This window comes from Phocoena sinus, chromosome 1 (assembly GCF_008692025.1).
Source record: "Phocoena sinus isolate mPhoSin1 chromosome 1, mPhoSin1.pri, whole genome shotgun sequence".
Classification (NCBI taxonomy): domain Eukaryota; kingdom Metazoa; phylum Chordata; class Mammalia; order Artiodactyla; family Phocoenidae; genus Phocoena; species Phocoena sinus.
Genome location: NC_045763.1, coordinates 90,187,542 through 90,199,115, shown reverse-complemented (window position 1 = coordinate 90,199,115; position 11,574 = coordinate 90,187,542).

Below are 11,574 nucleotides of genomic sequence, written 5' to 3'. Positions count from 1 at the left end.
AAGCTCAAAATGGATTAAAGACCTAAATGTAAGGTCAGAAACTATCAAACTCTTAGAGGAAAACATAGGCAGAACACTCTATGACATAAATCACAGCAAGATCCTTTCGGACCCACCTCCTAGAGTAATGGAAATAAAAACAAAAATAAACAAATGGGACCTAATGAAACTTCAAAGCTTTTGCACAGCAAAGGAAACCATAAACAAGACCAAAAGACAACCCTCAGAATGGGAGAAAATATTTGCAAATGAAGCAACTGACAAAGGATTAATCTCCAGAATTTACAAGCAGCTCATGCAGCTCAATAACAAAGAAACAAACAACCCAATCCAAAAATAGGCAGAAGACCTAAATAGACATTTCTCCAAAGAAGATATACAGACTGCCAACAAACACATGAAAGAATGCTCAACATCATTAATCATTAGAGAAATGCAAATCAAAACTACAATGAGATATCATCTCACACCAGTCAGAATAGCCATCATCAAAAAATCTACAAACAATAAATGCTGGAGAGGGTGTGGAGAAAAGGGAACACTCTTGCACTGCTGGTGGGAATGTGAATTGGTTCAGTCACTATGGAGAACAGTATGGAGGTTCCTTAAAAAACTACAAATAGGACTACCATATGACCCAGCAATCCCACTACTGGGCATATACCCTGAGAAAACCAAAATCCAAAAAGAGTCCTGTACCAAAATGTTCATTGCAGCTCTATTTACAATAGCCTGGAGATGGAAACAACCTAAGTGCCCATCATTGGATGAATGGATAAAGAAGATGTGGCACATATATACAATGGAATATTACTCAGCCATAAAAAGAAACGAAATTGAGCTATTTGTAATGAGGTGGATAGACCTAGAGTCTGTCATACAGAGTGAAGCAAGTCAGAAAGAAAAAGACAAATACCATATACTAACACATATATATGGAATTTAAGAAGAAAAAAAAATGTCATGAAGAACATAGGGGTAAGACAGGAATAAAGACACAGACCTACTGGAGAACGGACTTGAGGATATGGGGAGGCGGAAGGGTGAGCTGTGACAGGGCGAGAGAGAGTCATGGACATGTACACACTAACACACGTCAGGTAGATAGCTAGTGGGAAGCAGCCGCATGGCACAGGGATATCGGCTCGGTGCTTTGTGACTGCCTGGAGGGGTGGGATAGGGAGGGTGGGAGGGAGGGAGAAGCAAGAGGGAAGAGATATGGGAACATATGTATATGCATAACTGATTCACTTTGTTATAAAGCAGAAACTAACACACCATTGTAAAGCAATTTTACCCCAATAAAGATGTTAAAAAAAAAAAAAAAGAAAGAAAGAAAGGTAGAGATGGCACAAATAAATAATATTAGCAGTGGAAAAGGAAAATAACTTCATAACCAACAAAATTTATAAAACATAATAAAATAATACTTTGGTTAATTTTATGCCAATAAATTTGGAAAAAATATACCAACTTTTAAAAGGAGTTCAACAACTCTTAAAAACACTGACAAAGTAGTTAAACATCTTCCTATAAAGAAAACAGCAGTCTCAGATGGTTTTATTTATGTGTTCTACAAAATTTGCAAGGAGAAGTTTATTCTAATCTTTTGCAAACTCTTTCAGAAAAATAGAAAAAAAAGAGGGAAACTTCCCTACCGTATTCTGTGAGTCCAATAATAACCATGATAACAACCAGACAAGGATTATATGAGGAAAAAATTTACTCGCCAATTTTACTTATGAATGTAGATTTAGATACATCATGATTAAGTTGGATTGTCTCATGAATAAACGGCTGAGAGATACATAACTTTAGAAAATTCTAGAATGTTAGTCATCAGAAGAATAGATTAAAGGAGGTATAGCTTATACATTTTTTTTCTCAGAAATTTGATATTATCCCAAGGAACATTTGGAAAAGCAAATAACAGTAAGTTGTTTGAATTTAAACCCATAATGTCTAAGTTTGCTTGGCTCTGACTAATCTATTCTTTTATCACCTGGCAGAATGAAGGAACTGAAAAAGAAAGAAAATTAGACTTTAATATCTGAGTTTTGTCCTTAAAATATCCCATTTACTAAGCCTGCCACTGGAATGGCTTTATTTTCTTATATCCATACTCATGCAGACTATGCAAGAAAAGTCTTAAGAGGCACTATTTTATTTTATTTTTTTTTTTAACATCTTTATTGGGGTATAATTGCTTTACAATGGTGTGTTAGTTTCTGCTTTATAACAAAGTGAATCAGCTATACATATACATATGCTCCCATGTGTCTTCCCTCTTGCGTCTCCCTCCCTCCCACTCTCCCCATCCCACCCCTCCAGGCTGTCCCAAAGCCCCGAGCTAATATCCCTGTGAAAAGGCACTATTTTATTACTAAGTTTGGTGATCAGCATCTCCTCCATTCTTTTATCTTGTAATTCATAATTTTAAAATAAAAAAATTGTTAATTGTGTAGAAGGACTTGTGATTTATTTATTTTTTAGTGACTAGAATAGTTTATGATCGTTTCCTTTACCAGATTAAAGTAGGAATAAAGTAAAGTAAAATATTTATTGAGCTTAACATATGACAGGCACTAGATAAAATGCTCTACAAACATTGCTTTGTATACTCCTCTAAGGTTACTTATGCTTAAAGAAGTGAAGAAACTGTCTGATGGTCACTGCTTCCAGCACAGAATGTTATGGGAACTTAAGATGAGTTCTATTTGACTTTAAGGATCAGCCTTTTTCTGCCAGATATGGGTGAGAGGGTAGGGAATGGCATACTGAGACACTTTTCTTCATAATTAGAGAAATTCTCTCTTTCACAGTTTTTTTTTTTTCCCACTTCCCCCCCCCCCACCCCCCAACCCACAGGTACTTTTTGTATGGGAACCTTAAACAACTCATTTCTGTAACTTTGCTGGATACTCTATGTATCAAAGGTTTTATTGAATTGTATATAAATTCCCATTTTGATAAGCTCATTTAGCATCCATTACAAATTATGGTAATTTGTAGCAGGAATTTGCTTTGATATCGAAAGGCATTGGTGAGTTTTTGTACTAGAGGAAACTCATTTGACCTCTATGTTTGATCTGTGAAAAGAGTAAAAGGTAAGAGAATTATTGTTTGACTTCTTAGCATCTTCCAGGTCTTTAAGGCTCCCCCAATTTTATTGCATTCTACCCATTTTCTCTTGATCTTTCATACTCAGTCTATCATTAATTATTTAAAATATAGTCTTAATAGCTCATGCAACTCCTCTGCCTCTTTACCATAAACCCACCCTACCTGAAAAAGCCCCAAACTTGGAAACCTTAAAAAATATTTCTGCTGCTATTCTATTCAGGCAGCTAAATTCTAAAGGAAAAATGTTCCCAATCATACAGTCGTCCCCTCTGTAAGTCTATGTTTTGTAAGCTTGCTCAGCACTGCTTACCAAATTATTTCTTACTGAAGCTAGAATTAGCTGTCTTACTCTTTTTTTCTTTGGAAATTGTCCAGTAGCTTCATTTTTCTACTCAAGCCTTCCGTTTATTTCTTCTCCACTCAGTAACAGAAAAGAATTTCCCTTTCTCTTTTTTGGGAAAACACTGAGGCCATTAGATCATCCTTTGACCCGTGCTTTAAGAGATATACTTTGCTTGTGTTGTTCATGTTTTCCATCCCAGTTAGCTGCTTAAATTTGTTTTTGTTTTCAATGATGTATCCCAAACACAATATCTTCCATGGAAGAATAGTAATAACCAAGGATGTCTTCTTTCTTTTTTAGGAAGCTGTACTACTTTTTCTAGTCATCTGCATTATCCCCAGTTCTCAGAGATTCTTCAAAACTCATTTTAAATGGATTAGTTTATATGTACCCAAAGTCCCTTAATATATTATCATTAAGAGCAGTTAGAGTGGTGAATCTGGTTACATCCTCATTGTTTTCTTTGCTATTATTTTATAATATTTAGAAAATATTATTTTTCAAGTGTCTGTTAATATGCTTACTTGTAAGTATGGGTAAATGTTTAACCATTTATTGTAATTAACATGATTCTTTTTATAAGATCATATTGAATAAGTCCAAAATAAATAATTCCCCTGACCTATACCATGTCCTTTGCCTCATGTCTCTTTCTGACAACTGCTATTCTTATTATTGTATTATGAATAACTTTTTGGCATTTGCTAATCCCACAACTTTGATCTCAAGACATCTATTATTCTCTGGATCTTTCATGTTCATTTACAAGAAAAACTTGACTCTGTAATCATATAAACCTGAATTTAAACCTTGGCTCTACCACTTGACCTCCTCAGGCTTTATTTTCTCATCTGCAAAAAGGTCTTTAATCTACCTTACAGGGTCGTTGAGAGGATTAGGGAAGTTATACGCTGTGTTCCCATTATAATGCCTGGCACATAGTAAGTGATCAAAATATATTACTCTAGTTCCTTCTCTCCATGAACTGATTTCCCTCATTTTGCATTTTTCTGCATTACTTTATTTCTTTAAAGGATTGAAAGAAAACTCTAATTGACTTTGACCCACCTTTTTCACAGCATTTTGCATTTTTGTTTTCCAAAAGAACTTGATATAGTTTTGAATTCTCCTGCTTCCTTTAAGGACTGTTCTAGGCCCTAAATAGAATATAAAACTCTACAACACATCAGTTTTCCCCTCAAAACAAACCTGTAATTTATAACCTTCATGTAAATTACTATTTGGGAGCATTAACCATCACATTTCTTATATATATCAAGTAGTGACTATGAAGATCTCAGGTCACAAATCTGACAATTTAAGAAAATATTTTTCTGAAACAACTTAGTTTCTGTCTCAAAAATCCTCTTTTTTCTCAGTAACCAATAAAATAATCTTGTCAATTCTGAGTAAACCAGTCCAGTTAGGGTCTTTTCTCCTTTATCTTTTCTCTGATGTAGAATTTGATTTCTGGAGGCTCATGATATTGTGGGAGCAGATGGGGATGGTTGAAGGGTATCTGGCCCATGATTGACAGCTGTCATTCATATTGGCTTCCACGGAGTTGCAAGAGCCCTTTGAGCCATGCACAGCCCTCCATGTTGACATCCACGGAGATGTCACTGCTCCCTCCTGTACCATAGTGGTGTGATCCCAGCTGCTTTCCTCTCATTACAAATCCTCTTCATTATGACTGTGAATTCCTCACCAATTTCCTGGCTAGTTTCTGCACCCTTTTCTAGGGCATAAGAAAATTATCTCCTCTCCTACATTGCTATTGGGCTTCAGGAAGCTCCATAGGACCATCTCAGGCTCTAACTGCCCCCATCCATTTCCACAACAACCTCTGCTACTGAACATGCTCCATGACAGTAGACAGGATTCCTGGGGACAATGTCACCTTCAAGAATCCTCTATGATCTTGCTACTCAAAGTGTGGACTGTAGACCAGTAGCATCGGGATCACTTGGGAACTTGTTAGAAATGCAGGATCTTGGACCCCATTCTAGAACTACTCAATCAGAAGTTCATTTTCACAAAGTCTCCAGGTGATTCATATACACATTAAAATTTGCAAAGCACTCATCCCTGAGATACAAGACAGAGTTTCAACTTGCCCTCAGGACCCTGACCTATCTAAGGGTTCGATTGCTTTTCCCTCCCTAAGGAGCTAATTATTTTGAGGAAGGTAAGAGGAAGTAGGGTCCGGGAACCCTTCCTAGAGATCTTCACCAAGGTCTTAACAATCTTGTTTCCCACCCCCATTCAAACACTTTCTTTCCTTACCTCAGAAAAAAATTTAAACTGTCTCCTCTGGAAAGGGAAAATGCCCAGGAAATACTTGATTTAATCTTTGTGTCATATAACTGGGCATTTTTAATTGCAAAGCCAAGAACTTGATATCTTTATTTTTTGGTTTGTGTTGCAACTTCCTCCCCTTCCCTTCTTCCTCACCCTGTTTCTTGGGACAATGGAACAATCCAGTCTAATGACCTGCATAGGGGAGGTTCAGGTAGAGGGACTACTTCACTGCATGACAGGGATTTTATTTATATTTTAAAATACTTCAATCTCCATTGGATCTGGGTTTTCTGGAAACCCAAAGTACATTTCTGAGACAGCAGTTCATGCTGGCATATTGAATTTCATTCTTTTAGGCTTTATTTTCTGTCAGTAGACTTTACTATAAAATTTTTGTGTTCAGTGGATATTGGGCAAGTAAACTCATGGAAGTAACATAAGTCTCTTCCATCTTCAATAATCTGGTTTGGTATAATATGCGATGCTTCAAATAATATGTTCTTTACTTCCTAAAGTCTTCTTTGACCCCTCAAGCGTGAGCCCTGCCTTTCCAGAATTCCAGTATTTATTCTATGATAGCATTTAACACTCTGTTCACTATATCCCTTATTAGACTACAAGCTCACTGAGGTCAGGGTCAGTGTCTATTTCACTGTTGTGTCCCCAGTACCTGACCCAGTACCTGGCTCATTGGAAAAGTACAAAAACTGCTTGGATGAATAAATGAACAAATTCACTGATATTATTCCAACCCTTCCTCACCTACCCTCATTACATGACAGGAAGAGAATAAGGATAAAAAGTGTTGTAGAGGTCTTTTAGTCCAATCACTGACTCAAAGTAAAAATCCTATATATAGAATCTCTACAGAGAGTCAAGCTTTTGCTGAAATATTTCCCAAAGAGGGAATATAATTAGCTTTTTCCATTTATGGGTAGTTCATATTTTTAGAAAGTGCTTTTTTAAACTGAATCAAAATCTACCTCCTTGGTTTCATCTGCCCTTTGGAGTTTTATAGATTTGCATTTCTATAGTATAATTCTCCAAATTTGTTAAAAAGACACAAAATCAAAAAGATTTAAAAAGTGGTAAGATGGTTTATCTTGCACAGAAATCACCATCAACTGGAATGTCTGCTTTTTCCTCTAATAAAATACAGAGGTCTTGCTTTAGAACTAACGTATTCACAGAAATGTCAGAAATGGAATAGGGCAGGAATAGTGGTAGGTTTTGCTACTACATTTAAGGATGGGAAATTGCCTCGAGTTTTAGCCTTGTCCTTGTTGTGAGAGAAGCATTGCTTAGGTACTTTATGATATATGTCATACAGCATGAGATGACAATTCATTTCTGGTTGTGATCTTATATTAGAAAATGTTCATTAACATTTCTCTATGTGCTTTTGCTCTGTCCCCATATTGCTACTGCTTAGTTGTCGTTGTCACCTCAAATCCTACATTTGAAAGATGAAAATTCCCTTCTTTTCTAACCAACTTCTTCTACCAATTGCTCTATCATTGACACCGTTATTCCCACAGGCTTATAAAATATGGGCTTAATTTATCCTGCTCATTCCCCCTATCTGGTCAGCTACCCAGTCATGCACATTTCTCCTCTGTAGTGTGTCTCACGTCTACTTCTTCCTCTCCAGTGATGTTAACAAATGGCCTTCACTGGCCACATGATTCGATTTCTGCTTCCCTTTCTTACTCCAGCTTCTATCCCATTTTAATCCAAAAGGTAGACCACAGCCATACTAATCTTCCTTAAAATCCTCTGTTATCAGTATGTCACCTAGTTTAAAACTTACAATGTGTTAATGTTCTACTGCATCAGAAGCTAAATTGTGCCTCCATTTCAAGGTACTTCTTCAACCCCTCTAATCCCTCAAACTGTCCAGCTTTATTTTAGCTGCTGCACCCCCCATCTACCCACCTCCCTTCCATCTCCAGGTCCACTCTTGTCAGCACCCTTTCTCCCTGAAGCCCACCTGCATCCCCACCCACTCACAACCATGTGTATTTGCATGTGTATGATCTCCTCTCTCCTCTGGGCCAGTTCTGTAGCCCACCCTTAAGTCCTATGTCCCCCACAGATTTTTGTCCTAAATATTCCAGTCTTTATTCATCTCCTTCCCTCTCTCTCCTCTATTATTTTTATTGTGAACTCTAAACAAAAGGAGATAAACTTATGTGTACAGTTTTACACATGGTTATAAAGAGAACACCCAGGTTGCCAACACTCAGATGGGACATAGAACATTCTGGAACCCTGGGGGCTCACCCCTGCTCCTATGTGTCCCTTCTCAATCAATTTTACAGTACTAATAGTCTGTAACTCATAATTTAGTGTTTATAGTAATTGAATACCATCTTGCTTTGCCTTGTGGCTTAAATGTGTTAATATTATTCCTCCTACTCAACTGTAGGCTCTTGAAGGGCAGGGACTCTATATTCTTCAGAAACCCAGAAGTGTCCTAAGCCATGCTAAGTGTATATGGGTATTCAGTAGATACTTGCTCATTGATTATAGACTAAGAAAAAGCAACACTGAGGACAAAAAAACAATATGTATGTATATGTCCACAGTGAACATTGTGATATCTCTCAAATTCATGCTAACCTTTAGAAAATGGCACAGTTCTACTTTGTTCAGTTCTTGCCCCATATAGTATGCTCCCTGGTTTCAGTTTTCTTTTCTTTCATATGGCACTCAGCTTTCTTGGAGATTTCTCAGGGAATTTCCAGTTTTGCAAAACAGAATATGGAGGAATGCCTTGTCAGTGAATAGAAATCCATGGCAACACTGCAGAAACACCAGCGATTCTCTCTCCTATTTCAGTCAAGAAACCACTGTAATCACAAAACAGCTTTTTCTCCTCCACTGTACAACTCTTCCTCCCATGAAAAAACTTTGCATTGCATCCAAATGTCTTTAGAACTAAACATTTTAGCAAATGTTAGTAACATTCCCTATCTTGGAAGTTTAATCACACAGGACCTCTAACAAAGATTCTATGCCAAGAATAGAGAAGAAAAGATATATGTATAATAAACAACTAAGGAAATAGTAAACACAAAGCACACATTAGTAAAAAATAAATAAATGATCTCTGAAGGAGCTCGCTGTGTACGCAAAACATTTGATTCAAGGAAATGATGCAGTGTAAACATAAAAGATGTATAAAGTATTCCAGTGATGGTACAGAGAAAAACAGCATATATCTTACAAGACCATAATAATTCTAGTAACTGGTGAGACCTGTGAACAACTAAGATGTTGGGTTAAATAGGCATTCTTGCATAGAATAATCTGAGATTTAGCAGCAGAAGGAAGGAAATCCACTTTTTTGTCTTATCCTAGGACTTTTATGACTGGGGCAAAAGTCATTGTATTGCAGAATTATTTCTGGCCTGGGATAGTTATAAGGAGACAGTGGAGATAAGCAGGAAGGAAATCCATACTTACTGTAATGGGTTTATTTACAATAGATTAGTTCATGCCTCGGCCCGTGAAATATGTATATCAGGCAGGCTAGAAAGCTACAAATAATAGCACCTGACAATCAGCCCTCAATCAGTTAAGCAGCTACACTTAACTGCCAAACTTCAGATATGAAGAGAAGGACAAAAACTATTGAGAAGTCTCAGATTTTCATTCAGTCAGTTTCCACATATTTGCTGAGCTTCTCCCAGGTGCCAGACCCTGCTGTCACCACTTCGGATACAATGTTGAACAAGACAGGTGAAAGTCCTTGCTCTTGTGGAGAGACAACATTCTAGTGAAGATATGCTGATAGTGATTCATATAGTGTGATACGAATCTGTGAACAAGAGTTTACTTTTATGAACTTCAAAAACAAAGATAGACATTGTTTATTTTGAGGCGAAACCATAAAAAGCCTATAAGTAACCAGAAGCCTCACCATGGTGGTTGACTATAAGGAAGGAAGAGTCAGAGCAATAGGATCAAGAAGGAACAAACAGGTAGCTTCAATGACGTCGGTGATATTGAGCTTATGAGCTTGGGTAATGGATTGATAGATGCTTGTTTTATTATTTTGCTTTACAATCTAAGTAAGAGTGACATAATTTCTTTTGTACATATCGAATATTACATCATAAAGTTTTGGGGGTTTTTTTAATGAAGGGAGACAGAGGATGGCAGTGATTTTTTAAAAAGGACCAAGAGGGCAGGGCATGAAATTTATTTTCTCACAGTTCTGGAGTCTGGCAGTTCAAGATCAGGGTGACAGCATGTTAGCTTCCGGTGAGAGCTCTCTTCCTGGCTGGCAGATGGCCACCTTCTACACGGCAGAGAGAGAGAGAGAGAGAGAGAACTCTCTGGTGCCTTGTTATATAAGGACACTAATCCCATTATGAGGGCCCCACCTTCATGACCTTGTCTAAACCTAATTATCTCCCAAAGTCCCCATCTCCAAATACTATCACATTGGGGGTTAGGGCTTCAACATATGAATTTTGAGGAGAGACAAACATTCCATCTATATCAGACTCCGTGCAGAGGGTTTATTGAGGAATGTTCTCAGAAGATATAAGAAAATGAAAAGTCAGGACTGGGCAGAAGTAGAAACTGACCAGGAGTGAGGTTGCAACTGAGACCTCAACCTATCTGGCAAGGAGATGTGGAGCTGGGATAGACCTTCAGAGATATAGTGAACTAAGGCAAAGGGGTAGTCATTGGCTGTTGGTTGCTCCCTCAGGGATGTACTCCTGAGCAAGACAGTATCCAGGGAGAGATGCAGTTATGAGGCATCAGTAGCTGATGGTTCCAGCAGCTGGAGGATGGGTGTTTAAGCCCTGAAGAAGTGATCTGGGAAAAACACAACTGTAATCTCCAAAGTTTTAGGAGTTAAAATATCATGGTGATGAAAACAGATGGAAGTTAAAATCTGAGTTCTGTGTGGCCTACAGAAGTTCATTGAAATCTATTAAAATTTTTTCTCATCTGTAAAAAATGGTTATAATAATACTATAATAATATAAAATAACACATTTTATATTATAGTTATATATTTTTTCTAACAATTGTTATAAGGATTACATAAACTTAAAAATTTATAAAGGAACTTGTTGAAGTCCCTGACACATTCAGTAAATGGGAGCAATTATTATTACTATGTTAATATCTTATATACTTTCTGAAACAAGATTGAATATATACAAATAAACAGTCAGATGCCTCAATTAGTTCATAGGATAAAAAATTTATGTGAGAAGTTTTCAATACCTACTGATATCAGTGCCTTGGAAGTGTTCTGAATTATAGTCCCAATTCTCACACAGGTGTCTGAGACAGCAAATGGATTTAATCTCAAGCTCCAGCCAAGAGCTATCTGTAGTAGCTGCTGAGAATGTAGTGTTAGGAAACTTTCTATGGAGATTTCCACTTCCAGTTAGACTATAGGTAGATGTGAAAGAACTCCACTCCTACAGTAACAACAAGGAAAAAACCCAAGCAAAATTAGAAACTCACACTTTTTTATGGGGCTAGACAAGAAAGAGGGGCATAAGGAAGCCTTTAAGAACTAAGTTACAGAGCAATATGGGCCACACCTGTGTGGTCAGGGAGCTGTGGCTGCCTCCATACCTGGGTGGTGGAGGAGGTGCCTGTTCTGTGTCCAGATGGATGGAAGAGCTGGCTTGTCATAGGTGGAGAAACAGCATGAATAAGGATAAATCAGCTCAGCCTTTGCCTTAAATTAGTGCACTAATGAAACAATGACATCTGGAAAAGCCCCATATCCAAAGCAAATTGCTAGGTCTTACAGTTCTCTATAACCCCGC